General features: G+C 40.8%; 1 protein-coding gene across 14 annotated transcripts in view; it reads right to left on the bottom strand.

Moving 5' to 3' along the window:
• SEMA4D (semaphorin 4D) overlaps positions 1-16,919 on the bottom strand; it is a 105,499-nt gene extending 88,580 nt beyond the window's left edge. For 2 of the 14 annotated variants that reach the window (XM_087886026.1, XM_034410037.3), the window contains exons 1-2: positions 16,358-16,469; positions 19-112 (exon numbers count right to left, since the gene is read on the bottom strand). The gene's annotated coding sequence lies outside the window, so the exon portion shown is untranslated. Of the gene's footprint in view, positions 1-18; positions 113-16,091; positions 16,278-16,357 lie in introns of those variants that run through there. The other 12 variants (XM_087886034.1, XM_060690580.2, XM_034410039.3 and 9 more) reach the window with 11 other exon arrangements.
• Between the last annotated feature and the right edge of the window lie 1,245 nt (positions 16,920-18,164).

Here is an 18,164-nt window from a genome sequence, read left to right as displayed (position 1 = left end):
AGTCTTTGTGATACTTACAAACACTTTGAACAGAAGTTCTGGGTATTTCTTGTAATTCCTGAAGGGCCATAAATCACTCTTTTTGGAGAGACAAAGAGAGCTGTGAGAGAACCTGAACACAAAAAAGATTCATTCCAATTATTACAGTAATAATTCTAACCATTACTGTATGTCAATAACCCACATCGCCAGGTGGGAAGTGTCCCTGTCTTTGTGGCACAACTGTGTCCCAATCCAAAGGTTCTGTGGAAGTGATTTCAAAACACATTATCTGCCTTGAAAATAAATGTGCACAAACTTTAGCATGCTTGAACACAATCTAGCAAATTGCTGAAGCTACTCATACCCATATTCTTTGACAGAAAGAAATACAATCTTTCCAACAGAGGACAACGAAACCCATTAACTCCTGTCCTCACCTGTCATTTTCAGCCCCACAGGAAGTGGCAGAGTAAGAGCTATCAGAAAACCTTCCCCGAAATAACTGTGTTGCTGTCAATCCAAGAGGATATTTGATTGCACACATCTACACGAGGTGCTCTTCCATAGCCCACTTACTTTTAAAGCTTTTTAAAAATAGTCTGACATGGTACCAAAGCATTAAATATACTTACCAAAATAACACTAAAGCTCTGTAACTGTATTCTTATTTCAAACTGTATAGGCTTCCTACCAGTATGACTTGAAATATCAGCCAATAGTTTAAAAAGAAATTGGAAAAGGCCTAGAAGATGATTGCATGCTTCATTACTTCAAACATCAAAATGGACTTTCTTTGTGAAAAGCACTCCCATGTAGCTAAAACATAAATTCTACGTGCAGATTCAGTACACGAAAAATGGGTAATCTCTGGACACCTGCTGTCATTCCTGAATTGCTGCATTATGGAACGAAATGGATAAGGCCTCTCCCTATTCAATTTTACACTGCAGTTAAAAAAAATTCAATGGAAAAGTTATTCAGTGTGGGTTTTTTTCAGAAAAAAAATTCAATAATTCGTTTCTCCAAAAAAAAAACAAAGAAACCACTACACATATTCATTCATTGACAATAAGGAATGGATAAGGTAAAGGTAAACGTTCCCCTTCCACATATGTGCTACTTGTTCCTGGCTCTAGGGGGCGGTACTCATCTCCGTTTCAAAGCCGAAGAGCCAGCACTGTCTGAAGACGTCTCCATGGTCATGTGGCTGGCATGACTAAACCCCAAAGGCGCACGGAACATTGTTACCTTCCCACCAAAGGTGGTCCCTATTTTTCTACTTGCATTTTTTACGTGCTTTTTAACTGCTTGGTTGGCAGAAGCTGGGACAAGTAACAGGAGCTCACCCAGTTATGCGGCACTAGGGATTCGAACTGCCGACCTTTCTATCGACAAGCTCAGTGCCTTAGCCACTGAGCCACCGCATCCCTGAGTAGGAATGGATATGAACTAACTCTGCATTGGACAAATTTTGCAATTTAAAACTTAAAACGAATATTTTCAGGTGCTTGAGTTAAACCTATGTGTGACAAATTAATGTCAAAATATTTTCCAATGTAAACTGAAATTCAAACTGTTCTAGATAATTCCTTATCCAGAACTATTTTTGAAGTTTTCAGTTCTTTTTACCCCTATGTTTTCTATGAAAGGTTTGGGGATGTGTCAGCTTCTCTTAGAAAGATTTCTATGAAAATAAAAATAAATAAATTCCTTGTAACCCCTTCCCCCCAGGTAGCAGATTTGCCTTGATGAAGCACTGTTTGATCCTGCCTGTAAGTCGTCAGAAACAACAGAAAGAAGAAATATGAACACAGATGGAAGCCATATGCAATGGCCAGCTTTCCCCTCAAATTGCCATTCATAGTTGAAATCAATCCCAGAGACTCCCTCTGCTCTCCACTCAATGAATATGTACATGTGACACATTTACATGTGTTTGTGTGTGGTAATGTGTATGCATCTGTATTTATATACATATGCATACACCTCTGCCAGAAGACAGGGCAAGGACGAAAAATTATACTAACTGAATAATCGTTTTAATAACTACTAATTAAAATTAATTGCCTGGAAAATAAGGTACCACATTTACAAGATGAATGGGCCCCCACCTGCATATATCAAGCATTCTATCATGCAAATCACTCACACCCAAAAGCACACTCCATGTACATTCTCCTCCCTGCAGCAAGAACACTAAATAGAAAAATAAAAAACAAAAACAGTAAAGGAGAGAGAAATAGGATGTCAGCCTCTGAGACAGGTAAGAGTCATTAGGCGATTTAAAAAGAACTTTAATGGATGATAATAATAATAAGCTGAAGGAACAGTGGACCACCTAGTTAGTTGCTGCAAGAAGATCGCACAGGCTGACTACAGATAACGGCATGACAAAGTAGCAACAACAATGCATTGGAACATCTGCAAGAAATACCATCTGCCTGCAAGAAAGACATGGGAGGACCACAAAATAGATGAAGTTATAGCAAAAGAAGAAGCAAAAGTGCTCAGGATTTTAGAATTCAAATAGAAAATAGAAGTATAAAAATAATAGAATAAATAAACATAAATAAAAGCCAAAGACAGTGCCAATAATGATAGGTGTCTTGGGTGCAATCCCAAACATCTGGAGCACTGTGAAGAACACCCTTGGCATTGACAAAATCACCTTCAGTCAATTGCAAAAGGTAGCTTTACTTGTAACAGTTTACAACCTCCAATATAATCCTGCAACCTTAAACACTCAAAGAGCTATTTGGATCCTTTTTCAACAGAAAACACTGGGAACCACAAAACCTGAGTGGGCATGGCCAACTCAATGTCACTCCCACCCAGTCACATGACAAACACACACACCAGCCACAACTACCCAGGTTTTGTGGCTCCCAGTGTTTTCTGTGGGAAATGGGTCTCTCCCTCTCTCATTTCTGTTTTTCTCTTTTTCTTCTCCCTCTCTTCCTTTCTTTCCTTTCTCTCCCCTTCTCTCTCATTTGTTTCCCTCTTTTCTCTCTCATTCTCTCCCTCCATCATTTCTTTTTTCCCTTTTCTCTCTCTCCCTCTCATTTTTCTTTTTCCTCTCCTCCCTCCCTTTTTTCTTTCTTTCTCTCCCCTTGTCTCTTTTATTTCCCTCTTTTCCCTCTCATTCTCTCCCTCCAGTTCTCTCTCATTTCTCTCTCCCTCTCCCCCTTCTCTCTCTCTCATTTGTTTCTCTTTCCTCTCTCTCATTCTCTCCCTCCATTTTCTCATTTCTTTCTTTCTTTCTTTTTCTCCCCTTTTCTCTCATCTCTCTCTTGTGTGTACACGCACGTGCACAAGCAGGGTACCCTCCTGGGCTAGGATCATGGCGGTGGCAGCAACCCCTCCACCCACTGCGTGCTCAGGTATGTAGCTGGCCGCGCTGCACAGGAGAGCCAGAGCTCTTTCCTCCCTGTATCCAGGAGCGGCGGCAGCTGCTCCTCCCTCTTCCCCTCCTTCCTGAGCCGACACGAAGGGGACCACGACTGGCACAGAGCTGCACGCAAAGGACGCGGAATCGCAAAAAGCAGCCGGTTGTGTCCATTGCTGAGAAAATGCTAGGGGCACTTCAGCCGTGCGGCTCTGTGGACAGGCTCACACCTTCTCAGGCTGGAGAGCAGGTCGTGCGACTGGGTTGTCAGGGAGCCGCAGGAGAGGGATCAAAGAGCCACATGTGGCTCTGGAGCTGCAGGTTGCAGACACTCATAATAGACCTTTATTTGACAATATAATCAAACAATATTTGCCTATGCCAAGTCCTTGGGAAGGACTCAATAGGTGGATACAAATGCAAAATCCAGTCTAATCATCTGTCTGACTGGTGACTAACCATAACAATAATAATTCTTTAAAATTGTCAAAATCCTTCTCTTCTTCAAATTAAGCATAATCCAATGAAAGGGGAATTGTTTTTATTTTCTTTCTGAAGCTTTTTACTTTGTCAGGATTCCAATATCTTCATTGCTACATAAAAGGGACCTGGACCTGGAAGGAGAAAAAGGCAACAAATACTTTTTAGTTGTTATACAAAAGGGTTAAAATCAGCACCTTCAAAAGAAAGAAGATCCTTGTAGCTTCTACAGTACTGTATCTGATCATTCCTTTGTTCCCAACAGCTTGCTCTAATCTTATCATAGAATGACCTCTCCTAAATCCCAAATAATTGACATCAATTGAGATATGGATTTGGAAATGGCAGACACCATACCCATGAAGCCAGATTAGCTGCAGATGAACAGCACTAGAGGAAAAGGGAAAGAGGATGAAAAAAGCAGATGAAAAGGTCCTTATTATATATTAAGATGCTATCACTGCCTTAATATTGTTATTATATAACTGTCTGATAAATAAAATTTCAAGCACCACTACTAGAAGCTGGAATGGGACAACTTGTCACAGCCAACTCACCATGGCCAACACACCTATGGCCAACTGGCTGCAGGCAACTCAGCGCGGGACAATTTAACAATGCAATTTACCGTAATTATTTAAAATAAACAAATGTTTTAATTTTTGTCATTCATATTTCATTCTGTCCCTCCTTTTGCATCTTTTTGCATAAATATTAAATATTCCTAAAAATTCAGTTAGTCAGAACTAGTTCAGGATATATTGCAGACACCTAGCTATGAAAGGGTACAAGCAGAAATCAGTCCGAGATCTTTCAATTCCTAGCATACTCATGTGCATTATTCCAATACAGATAGTCCTTGCTTAGTGACCACTCAAATGACCATTCAAAGTTATGATATTGCTGAAAAAGGAGACTTAAAACTGGCCTCAAAAATGCAGGTGTCAGTTTCTCAGTGATCATGTGATTATGATTTGGGCACTTGGCCACCAAAGTGCATTTATGGCGGTACAGTGGTCCAGTCACATGATTGCCATTTGCATCCTTCACACCCAGCTTCCGACAAGCAATGTCGGGGGGAAGGGGCAAGCTGGCAGGTACTCCCAAATTAGTTATTTGCTTCACGATACCAGTCAAACTGACGCCTGTCAAACAAACCAACAGTCAAACTGTAAGTCAAGTGCAGTTGTGTGATATTTCACTTTACAACTAAATCGTTTATTGACAAAGTTGCCAGTCCCAATTGCAGTTACTAAGTGAGGACTACCCATAACTCATATAAGATCATATAACTCACCAGACACAATAAAATACTCCCAGAATTTAATCAGGAAATAAAGCTCCAATAGCTTTTCAAAATATATTTATCATCTATGTGGCCTATGCAATTAGTAAAATTGAAACACTCATTTGTTCCACACCCAAGGAAAATAATTTCTAAATTATATACAGGATTACATAACATTAGTGTATCTCTCCTGTATGTACTTTAGAAACATAGTTTATATGTTATTTATTATTAAATATCAAATAAAGATAAATCAAATAAAGATATCAAATAAAGAGAAATCAAATAAAGATAAAGATTATTGGATAAAACCAGCAAAAGTGTTTAAAAAGAGTAAGAACATTTCAACTTTACATTTTCCTCAAACCAAATTTGGATTAGATTTTGCCCACTTTTCTCCATTGAACTAGATGCACTTAACTATAGCAAGCATACATACCATCAGATAATATCCTAGAATTTTTATTTCTCAAACTAGGCTCCCTAAAATTAGTTCCACAGAAGGCGGGGAAAACCCTCTTCTTTTAGCCTCTTGTAGCCTCTTTCCCTTTAGCCTCTTAGAACAATTGCTATGGGCACCACTGAAAAGCAGTGTTGAGGCAATGATGAGTATGTTTGAGATTTTTTTACTCTTTAGTCCCTGGCACAAGTGTTAAAGTCTTCACGAGGCAATGGGGGGGGGGGACCACACTCCACTCAGCCATCCACTTTCACATGGACACTGCTCCAGGGATGCCAATAGATTTTTTTCTAAGGTACAACAGAAAGGGTTGACAGCTGACATTCAAAATCTCCAAAATCTATTGATCAGAGGGATTAAGGCTACATGTTTTTTTATGAAAATGTTCTGAGGCCTCAAAGGCTTGAAAACCCTGTCTTAGAAAATAGCTGAGTGCCAGTTTCATTAAACCGGTAAACATATTTTGTAATATGCAGAAACGATACCTATTTCTTTAGAACAAAATACATGCTTATGCTAATCATTCTTACTCTGTATCAGCCTTCAACAAAATCACAATAGCATTTAGACTTATATACTGCTTCACAGTGCTTTACAGCCCTCTCAAGCGGTTTACAGAGTCAGCATATTGCTCCCAACAATTTGGGTCCTCATTTTACCGACCTTGGAAGGTTGCAAGCCTGAGCAACCTTGAGCCGGTGAGACTCGAACTGCTGGCAGTCAGCAGAATTGGCCTGCAATACTGCATTCTAATCACTGCACCACCACAGCTCTTGATACTCAATGCTTTTGAGTATACATCCAAGCATATTTACCCACAAATAAATTCATCTATGTTCCAGGATAATTTCTTAGAAATACGTTTCGTGCTGTAACCAGGCAAAATTAAGGATCTCTGTTATTAACAAGTCATATATTAACAGGTCTGCAAAACTGAGCTGGTTCACTAAATAACAGTAAGATAAACTCTAGGTGTGATGTGCAAACACCATATTTACACATTGCCAATTATTTGTTTATTTTACAGTATAAACTCTGGACAATAAGAAAGAGCAAGAAGATAAAACCCTGACAATTTTCCAACTAAAAGTATAAATACTGAGGGGGAAGGAGGGGACAATATAAATACTGAGGGGAGGGAGGAGCAGGACAATCTGTGCAATTACACATGTGGTTGAAACCAGTTGATTGGTAACTGCAGGCATATCAAATAACATTTTCTGTTACTACACAATGAATCCTTGCCTCACAAAATGGATAGACATCTGGGCTCAGAACATAAGCAGGATGAGGCCCATTTAGGATTCTGATAGACCACCAGAATTTAGGCTAAACGGAGAAATCAAAAAACCTCTTACAAGGCAGCCAAACAAACCATTACATATTGTTACCTCCAGAAAATTGCATGAATGTGTGCATGAAATCACTAGAAGCTCTCAGTGTGAGGGAGATTTTCACTTTTCAATTGAATAATTTTCAAAGCTTGTATATTAGATGTTCGTTCATAAAAGTGCTAAGCTGTGCAGCCTAAAAATGCATGCTTCAATGACTACCACTATGAACAGGAACTGAGGTAATTAGATCAACTTTTGCGAGGAAGCTGGACTTCTTCTGACCTTGTGAAATCAGGAAGTAGACAGGTTTTGATACTCAAAAGCCACCTGTGAATTAGATCTGTATCTGATCTTGTTTTGCTGGTTAAAAGGGTGCAATTGAAATAGAGAAGTGATAAATGGCTCATAGACAGAGGGGGTTGTGCTTCTTGCCTTGAAGGAGGAAGTGGTATAACTCCTTCTGAAGATCAAACTCTAGTTTTCTTTGTTTTGGAGAAGATAGCAGAAGTGCAAATGGAAAGAACCCTAGATGAAAGAACTTATATAGATTAGCTTTTTAAATATAGTTTCAGATTCTGGTATACAGATGATCTCTGCCAAGACCTGGATACTGGGAGAACATGCCTCTTGGATCTCTCAAGATTATCTATCATGGCATTCTTCTAGATTACCTGAGAACAGTGTTGGAGGCACCGTCATTCAGTGGTTTCACTCCTAGTGGTGGAATGTAAGGAAGATGGCCTTGATGGAAATATGCAAGAATTGCTACTTAGGTAAAAGGGGCTGAACACTTATTTAAAAAGTCCAGAAAAATGACAACATTCAAACGTTGCTTAAGCAATAATTTGCACAAACAGGAGACACGTGCTCCCACCTCTCACAGAAATGGAGCTGCACATACTCGCCCATCACTTTCACATCCTGGTTCAAAACAGGCTGTAGCCCGGTAGTGGGCCATGGCCCAGGTGCTCGGGATCCCTGCACCAGAGTGTAAGAAAGGGACAAAGTTATCGCACAATCAGGTTTGCAAGATTCTGTTATTGTAGCCAAGATCAATAAAATAATTTTATCTTTTCTGATCTTGTCTACCTACTGGGACTGACACCCACTGACTGGTTGGTTTCAGGTAATGATAATGAGAGGAAAGCTATGGAATTCTTGGCCTCTCCTGTATGGGATACCACAAGCCTCAATTTCCTTCCCGTTCTTTAATGTCTACATGAAACTGCTTGGGGAGTTTATTCACTTGAAGTATGATCAGTATACAGGAAGTCCTCATGTAGTGATTGCCTTTTTTAGTGACCATTCAGAGTTACCACAATAATGAAAGTTTGTGGCCAATACTCATATTTACAACGTTCACAGGTCTTTAAAACAAAGGAAAGCTAAAGTAAGAACTTAAGCATAGTTAGTTTAACTTTGTGACTACTTTGCTGAATAACTGAGTTGTTGGTTGTAACCTGTAATTGTAGTCTTTAAATGAGGAGTACCTGAATATTACCAGTTATATATTTCTACCCTAAGCCAGAAAGAAAATTCAGTGAGCAATTTTACACGATGCCTGGAGGTAGTTAATGACTAGATGAGAAGAATTGACTGCAATTGAATTTAGTAAGACAGAGCGATTTACATGACAGAATAGAAGGGGAACTCATCAAATTTGCAGATGCCATAGCAATAGCCAACACTCCACAAGATAGGCTTAAGATCCAGAAGGATCTTGACATAATTGAACCCTGGGTCCTATTTAACAAAATGAAATTCAATAGTGAGAAAAGTAAGGTTTTACACTTAGGCAAGAAAAATCAAATGTACAGGTATAGAATAAGTGGAGCCTGGCTCAACAGAAGTAACTGTGAGAGGTATCTTGGGAGTCCTAATAGACTACCACTTAAATATGAGCCAGCAGTATGCTGCAGCCACCAAAAAAGCCAATGCAATACTACACTGCATTAACATACAGACAGATTCAAGATCACATGAAGTGTTAGTATCACTTTATAAGGCCTTAATAAGACTGCACTTGGAATATTGCATCCAGTTTCAATCACATTATAAAAAAAGATATTGAGACTCTGGAAAGAATGCAGAGAAGAGCAACAAAGATGATTAAGGAGCTGGAAGCTAAAACATAGGAAGAATGGTTGCAGGAATTGGGTAGTAAAAAGGACTGGGGGTGACAGGATAGCAATGTTCCAATATTTGAGTGACTACCACAAAGAAGAGGGGATCAACCTATTTTCAAAACCACCAGAAGGCAGACAAGAAGCAATGGACGGAAACTAATCAAGGAGAGAAGCAACATGGAACTAAGGAGAATTTCCTGACAGTAAGAACAATTAACCAGCAGATAAGCTTGTCTTCAGAAGTTGTGGGTGAGCCATCACTGGAGGCTTTTAAGAAGAGACTGAACAACCATTTGTCTGAAATGGTATAGAGCCGTGATGGCGAACCTATGGCATGTGTGCCAGAGGTGGCACGCGAGCCGTCGCCCCAGTTTAGCTCTGCCGCGCATGTGGTAGCCAGCTGGTCTTCGAGTCTCTGCCGCGCATGCGCGGAGGGCTGCACGTGTGCAGGGGGCTGCGTGCACATGCGCAGATGTGTGTGCAGGGGGCTGCATGCACATACATGGGGGCACATGGGGGGCTGCAGGTGCATACAGGAGTCATGCGCGCATGTGCAGGGTGATGTGGGGGCGTGCATGCACAGGGGGTGGGGTGCATGCACGGGGGCATTTGTGGGTTCGTGCGCATATTCATGCGCACACGCACATTTGGGCACTCGGTCCGGAAAAGATTAGTCATCACTGGTATATTCTCCTGCCTGAGCAGGGGGTTGGACTGGAAGATCTCCAATGTCTTTCTCTGATCAAGATCTCCAACTCTGTTAGTCTGTTAAAACTGAGGTTTAGCAGAGGCTTCTATACCATCAGTGGACAGCACTCTTCTTGAAGAAATAGGTTCGCGATTTATCTTGAATTCATAGCTTCCATTTGATCAGCATGTGGAGATTTTGGTCAGGAGAACATTTGCATAGTATTGGTTGATGTACTAATTGCAATCCTTTCTGAAATGGGAACCTTTGGGGACAACCACTCATGCCCTCACCAGCTTGAGAGTGATTTACTGCAATTTATTCTCCTTGCAGCTACCTTTAAGGACTACTTGGACATTTCAATTGCTGCAGAATGCAGCAACCCACATGGTGATAGACAACAACTGTTTCAATGTTGTAACGTCTAAACTGTGGAAGTTGTATGGTTGCCAGTATGCTTCCAAGAAGATTTCAAAGCACTGATTTTGACCTCTAAAGTCTTACAAGTAGTCCTTGACTTACCACCATTTGGTCAGTGACTGTTTGAAGTTGTGACAGTGTTGAACAAATAGTAGTTACAACTGGTCCTCAGGGTTGTGGCTCTCCCAGGATCCCTGCAGTCACATGATTGTGATCTGGGAGCTTACCAAACAGTTTGCATTTATGATAGTTACAGGAGCCTGTGACTTTCCCTACCATCTTCCCAGATAATTAATGAGAAAACCAGCAGGAAATGTTGTAAGTCCCAACACCTGTTCACTCTCTCCCAGCCCTTCTACACTCAAACTTCAACAGCAACATCTACCCTTCAGTGCAGCCTCACCTCCCTCACACCCACCTGGGACTACCCACTTACCTGCCTTGCCTGCCAGCTTGTCTGTGAGCCATTTGGGACCTGCAACTTCCTGCAAGCTTCCCCACTGACTTGATGTGGGAAGCCATCAGGAAACTGCCTTGTGTAATGACTATGGGATTCAGTTAACAATGGCAACCAGGACTGCAAGGATTGCTGTCACTAAATTATCAGTCACGCTTTACGACTCATTGCTTAGCAGTGGTTTAAATGTTAAATGTATTGCTGGATTTAATGACATCTCTTACTTTTAATTTATTAGCTAAGAAATATTATTTTTGCGTGAACCTTCTGCAGTCAATGAGAATAAAGTTGCATATAAAAATCTTTCCATTTTTATGGAAAATGGAACTTTTAAAATCTGAGTATTTTACTAAGTTACAAGCTATTACTGAGATGTAACAGGTAAATTGTGCAAAATGCCTATATTTAACTAAGATACACAATGAAGACAGAGATTAAATATAACATTTCAGAAATGGGACCATACTTAAAAAGGGAATGTTGTACTTTATACATGTTCTTCTCAGCAAAATTAGATAACATGATTTAATGTTTTATTATTTACCTATGAATACAGTACTATAGCCTCTCTCTTAAACTGCTGTGTCAAAGTACTTCTCAAAAGCACAGAGAACTGATAAAGTGGAATACAATGTTCTGGGAAAACAATGACAGAAATTTTGGTACAGTATTGCAACATCTTTTGTTTTTCACAGTGTTATCAGGGCATGAGACATTCTTTCTGATTAAATAATGGACGAATGGTCCGTTTTAGAATACAACTAATTGTTATTTCTTGATCAGAAAGGAACTTTCACTTGGTAAATGTCATGGAATATAGTATAATGTTTGTGTTTCCTTTTACTATGGAAAGTTATTCTTATCTAGAAAAATATCTGAAGGCACTCATATGGGTCACCTCTGTAGTATCGAAATTAATTGTATGCTAGCCATTGTCACATGATTAAGCTCCCACACTCAATGACTGGAAAAACAAGGTAGCAGCAGAGAAAAAGTTTAGAGCAGAGGCAAAATTTCAATCAGAGGAAAATTTCCTTCTTAGTAAGAGCACAGCTTTACTCCAACATACTTATTCTGCACTATTTCTGTATTATGCCATTTTTACTCTGTTCTACTCAAAAGCCTATGGATGTCTCACATCACATTATTAAAGCTAAAAACAATAAGTAAAAACATAATAATAAAACTGATGGGAGATGAAAGGTGATGAAAATGTAAATAAAATATTCCCACATGACCAATTTAGGATATCTTAACTAAAATTCAAGATAATAATTTAAGAGATAATAGACTTTGTCTTTGTAAGAGCAACTCATGACAAATTTTGTTCCACTAAAATTCAGTATTATTAGATGTCATTTCTAATTATGTGTTGGATTGTTTAGCTTGTTGGGGGGGGGAGCTCTCCCCCCCCAAAAAAAACTGATACAAAAAGGTATCAGACCAAACTGGGAAACTGAGGTATGAAAACAATGAGAAAGCTGCATTGTAGAACTGCATGTACCCATTTATAATTTCCTCAGTGGCCTGAAACTGAATTACATAACCAGAAAGATCTACACAGATCCTCTATCAGGCTGAGTTGCCTTATAGAACAACAGGGGTCAAAACAGTACGGAAGTCTTTCCCAACTAGGTGCCCTTAGGACATTTTAAGACAGTATGTCTAGCATGCACCGTGTAGCTAAAGACTGGTGGAGGGATCTGAAGTACTGAATTGAACTAGATCCTCCAGTAAATATCATGAGTAAGCAAACTGCTAAGAGCAAATTATTTCATTGAACATCCTGGAAGTCACCTGCCTTCCAGGTTTGGAGATCCCAAGCCATTTTATGCTTTAATCTAGGAAATAATTTCTGGTATGTTTTCTGTAGTTAAAGAAAAGAACTGAAGCCAAGACAATAAAACTTAATTTGTTTTCTTGAAAGCTCAAGAAAGCATCTTTGAAAAAAAGAATGTTCTGCAAAAATTACTTTCTACCAGATGGAGAAGGTAGATATTACAGAGTAATATATACTGAAGACTCTAGGGTGGGGAAGGCTACTTCATACATTTATCAATTTGATCTAGTAGTTAAGGCACCAGGCTAAAAACCAGGAGACTGTGAGTTCAAATCCCATTTTAGGCATGAAAGCCAACTCAGTGACTTTGGTCCAGACAATGTCTGTCAGCCTCACAAGGTGTTGTGGGGAAAATAGGAGGAAGGATTATTATAGCTATGTTTGCTGTCTTGAGTTATTTATAAAAATAATAAAGGCGGGATTAAAAAACATAAATCTACATTTGTCTGCAACCAATAGACTAAAGTCTGCTAGCCTTGTCTATAAACTGGTTCATTGTTCCATAAGCAGCAAGGGACATCACTGAGAGAGAAAAACATCTCATTCAAAAATGAATGCATGCAGTTAGTAGTAGGGATTGCACAAAGCTCTTCCTATCTGTTTTGCCAGCTCCAAGTGCTAAAATAAAACTTTCACAGTCTAGTAATTTCTGTGTTCCTATTTTAATACCATTGTCTAGCAAGTTAGACCCCTTCCTCAGTGATGTGACAGGGGGAACTACAAAATGTTTGTTTAGACTTTCTTTTTAATAAGAGATATATCAGAAACATTTTTTTTCATACAAGTACAGATTCCTTGTCTTTTTTTAGTCTCTTATTACTATAAAGTCTAGTGGACTTGAATTTATGCAAACATGTACATGTAACCCCCTACTCAATATCTCAAAGATTTCCCAAACATCCATGCAACATGCAGATGTTTCTCAAATCTTTGAAGGAGAGAAAAGAGAGAAAGCAAAAAAGGCAAAACCTGGAGACCATTATGGGACTAATTAGGATAAGACATTACTGTTACATTTGGAAATGTTGAAGGCCCCTAGGCTATAATTTATTATTTCACTGAAACATACAGGGGGGGTTAGGCTTAAGGCCATTCAAAGCAAGGAATCCCTTTTATATCTTATTCCCTTTTATTCAACCTTAAATATCATGTTTGCTTCATTTGTATCCACTTTCACAGTTTGTTTCACTAACTGCATGCCTGATTTATCCGTCATATAATAATTTTTTGCACCATCATAATCTCTCATAGCATACCATCTAATGCAGGGGTCTCCACCTTGGCAACGTTAAGCCTGGCTGAGGTATTAATTCCCCAGAGGAATCCTGGGAGTTGAAGTCTGCCAGGCTTAACGTTGCCAAGGTTAGAGACCCCTGATCTAATGGATAGGCAGTGATGGTATCTGGGGTAAAACTAAGACATGAAAATAGTAATCTTTGCTTTACAACTACCAGTTTCTCCTCGTTTGGCAGCTACCCCATTTAGCAACTGTTCAAAAATATGATAGTAATTTTTGAAGAAACTTATTTTCTGACCAATGCACACACTTAAGATCAAATTTTGTGCATAATGCTAAAAAGATCTCTTCCACAAGGCCACAAGATTATTTACACTATAGCACCACCCACGTGACAAAGCCTTTTAATCCTGAGCAATATTCACTCCTTGTGGTATAAAAGTAATACATAGTACTTCTTGCTGAGATGCAAAACCTCCATATGGGAGTTACACAGCATCGTCAGATCACACCCACATAAGGGACAGCTATAAGCAAAGCTTTTATATCCACTTTGGAGTCCATCAGAACCCAACGTGGTACAATGTCTAAGGTGCTACTTAGAATCAGGGAGGTTGGAGCTCAGGGACAACCACAGCCATAGAAGCTCACCCGGAGATGGGATACAAGCCTAATGTATAAAAATCAGTGAATAAAGTACATTTAGAACAATGTCATGTCTTCCAAGCCTTAATGTCAAGATCACTGCCGAGTTTGGTTCAAAATCCAACCACACCCCAAATGATCACATTTTTAAAATAGCCAAATAAAACTTAACTTGAATGAATGCAAAGAAAAAAAAATAACATACTGGTAGAATGCAGTTTAGCATGAGGATTAATAAAGTTCTTTCAGGCTATGAGGAGTGGGTAAAAACAGGCTCGTGTATTAGAGTTGTTTTGGGTTTTTTTGCCAATAAAGCAAGAGCTCACTGGAGGATAGCTGCATGTGAACAACAGGTGCAGCTCAGCCCCACTCCACATCCCCTCCTCTGTTTGAAATAGCAAATTCCAAAACATTCTATTCATGACCTGAAGAAACACAGGCCGAGAAGGCGCTCTTTGCTTTATCCATCCCAGCTTCCTGAGGATATTATTACAACTCCAAATAATACCTACTCCCACTGGACAAAATGTGCCAAGGTCCCAGGTCAGGGAAGGTTCTCCTTTTTACTCTCTTTAGTAAAGCCGCATTTTAAAAGAATAGCTAGGCACTCTTTTAAAAACAAATCTAGCCACAGACTAGTCAAAATATATAATTATTACTACCATTAAGAAAACCAATAAATCTAGTGAAGTTTGAGGCTACCACTCCCAGCACAGCAGTGGGAATTGGGTTCTCCAGAAATTGCTGAACTTCACCTTTCAGCATCCTTCACACTGGTCATGCCAGCCACAGCTGCTGGGGCTTCTAGTTCAGAAAACATCTGGAGGACCAGATGTTCTCCACCCTTGTTTAGAAGCAGCATTTCGCTCTTGAGCCCATAAATGGAAAGGTAACAAATAACAGCATAACAAATTTAATGTAACAGTATTGTATAACTCAAATTTAAATGTAAAGCTAATATAACAGGATCTCACATTGTATATGTCTCCCCCCCCCCCAATATTATCTCCATCTTTACAAAGGGCCCTTTTCTTTCAGCCTTCGCCTTATGAAAGTGTCACTGGGGAAGCAGAAAAGGTCTTTGAAATGATCAGGAACAGTGTAAGGTTGAGCGGCCTCAGTAAATCATGACAGAGCAACAGTGGAAATCCACCTCTTCCATAGAACCTTAGACACAAAGGGGATTGCACGATTCAGACTATTAAAAAGAGGGGGGGGTTGGAGATTATAGGAGGCAGGTGAACGTATGAACACCGATTGCTAAGAAAGAAAGCCAAAGGTCACGTCATCAGACATTTCTGGGCAAAATCAAAGAGAGGGGGCGTCAACCATCACTTGGAAAAAGAGTGAAATAAACTGAATACAAAATGCAGACCCCCATAGCAATTAAAGACCCTCCCGGAGTGGGAACCCCCCCTCCCCCCAACGCAGCACAGCACTCTTGTTTTTTTTTTTTTCTTCCTCCAAATCTAATCCATTAAGCAGTGGAAACGTTTTGGTATTCGTTGTAAGGCGATCCCCGCATGCGGAAGGTAAGGGATGTGTTTCAAATATCATGGGTCTACTCTCCATAGTAGAAAACTAGGGCGGCCAGCCACTGCAACTCCACATTTCCTTTATACTCGCCCGCCACTGCCAAACGACCGCCACTCCCTGCAAATTAGATCGGGGGAGAGAGAAAAAAAAACCCCACAAACCCACTACCATTTTCCAAAGACCATTTTTTCCCGATCATGTAAAACCGGCCACCTTCTGCGTCCTCGGGTCCGATTTCTCCCTCTTTTTCTAAGCCAAGGATCTACTGTTTATTCCACGCCTGGCGGGGGATACATTTCCAATGCAGACACCCCGCCTCTCCCGTAGCTACAACCGACCGCACACCGATTACTCTCCACCAGCTCGCTTCAAATGCCTACGTCGCCCGGGTTTTTCTCAGAAATACCGTCTCTCTACCCCCCACCCCCCGCCCCCCTCCATCCACGATCCCCGAGCTCCAGCGTTGTGCAAATACGAACCTGGGCAAAAGCCCCGCCGCTCTCACAAGATCCTCCAGCGGCTGAAGAGGCTTGCAAAGCCGGAGAGCTATTGCTGCTCCTCGCCGCCTCTTTTCTCCTCCTTCCTTTCCCGCCCCCGCGCTCCGCTGCAGCAGAGGCTTGAAAGAAGGAGACTGCGGTCAGCGGCACGCATGGGATACGTCGGAGAGGAGCTTACCTGCTACGCTGCCTTCCAACTTCGTTAGTCGCGGCTTTTGTGAAGAACGCGCCCCTCGCCGCCGCCGCCGCCGCCGGTTACAGGAACCGTTCAGCCGGGCCTGGCCGCCCGCACGTCAATTGATGGGAAATAAAAAGGAGCCCGGCCGCACCGAGAAAGAGGAGGAGTTGGTGCCAGGGTGTAACAAGTTTGGGTTGCCCCGCAGATATGGCGGCGGCGGCTCCAGCGAAGGAGGGAGGAGGAGGAGGAGGCCGAGCGAGCCAATGCAACAGCGGGCGGCCCACAGAAGCTTTTCTGCCCTCCAGCGATCCGCTTGGGGGGAGAGAAGCCCGGGGAGAGAGGGGGGGGGTATGCCTTGAGTAGCGGTGAGAGGCGGAGATTTAAAAAGCAGAGGCTGGGGCGAGGAGAATCACAGGGGGAAATAAGACTGGATTTATTTAGGCTGGGATTTTTCCCCCTCTCCTTTCCCATTCCGTTCATTCAATTCCGATCAGGATCATAATCATAGTAATAAATAATGACGTTGATTATTATTATTATTATTATTATTATTATTATTATTATTATTATTATTATTATTATTATTATTACTACAACAACCCTAACCCAGCATGGTCATCTCGTTTGCTGTGTATAGTGTCAATAATAATAATTTTTTAAAAAACCAACCGATCTTCGAGATCATATGTGAGCGAAAGTCGATGGGGGGGGGCTCGTACCGGGAAGACCTTATGAGAGATCCACAGACATACGCATCCATCTATCTTTGGCTCCCTCCCCCCCCCCGCCCACTCCCCCCAAAAAGAAAAGATTGCAACAGCCCTTTGCTTATAAGACACCAAGGCTTCGATTCACGTGCTATTGTTACTGTCTCTCTGGTGGTTTTTCTGGGAACTGTGTGCAGACAGGCGAAGGTATTGCACAACGTAGGTGTGTTGCAAACAAGGATTAAGGATCACTCCGGAATGGTCCGTTCCTCATAGGGGCGGGGGAATATCATTTCCTATTTTCTTGCTATTAGTACACAGAGCTTAAAAGTTCGTAAAAGAAAAAAAAAGGCGCCCTTATTTTTTTTAGGAGTGTTTGTATGTTAAGGCAAGTAACCATAATCGTCAATTGTTGCTGCTGTTGTATATTTACACTTTGTCCTAGGAGGTGCTCATTTTGAATCACCGTTTGCCCATAACTCGGCCATCTTCTTCCCACCCCCAAAGTTCAATGACTAAAAGGCCTCCATTTCCCAGAATCCTGAGAAAAGAAATATTAAGAAAGAAGCACTTGCTCCTTAAACTGCCAGCTTCTTGACAAGCTAGACTCAACTGGTCCTGTGATAAGACTTTGCTCGCACAATCTTTATTACAGTAGTCCTGTTAGTTGCTAGTTACACACCTGTCCCACTGAGATGTGGGAGAATCTTGGCTTATCCTTGCTAATAATGTAAACCAGAATACAGGTACTTCTCAGCTTACAAAAATTTGAAAGTTACAGCAGCACTGAAAAAAGTGACTTAATGAGCGTTTTTCACACTTAACCATTGCAGCATCCCTGTGGTCATGTGATCAAAATTCGGATGCTTGGTAACTGATTCATATTTATAAAGGTCCTGGGGTG

This window comes from Pantherophis guttatus, chromosome 2, assembly GCF_059756535.1.
Source record: "Pantherophis guttatus breed Tessera chromosome 2, ASM5975653v1, whole genome shotgun sequence".
Lineage (NCBI taxonomy): Eukaryota > Metazoa > Chordata > Lepidosauria > Squamata > Colubridae > Pantherophis > Pantherophis guttatus.
This window is presented reverse-complemented; position numbering and strand designations above follow the sequence as displayed.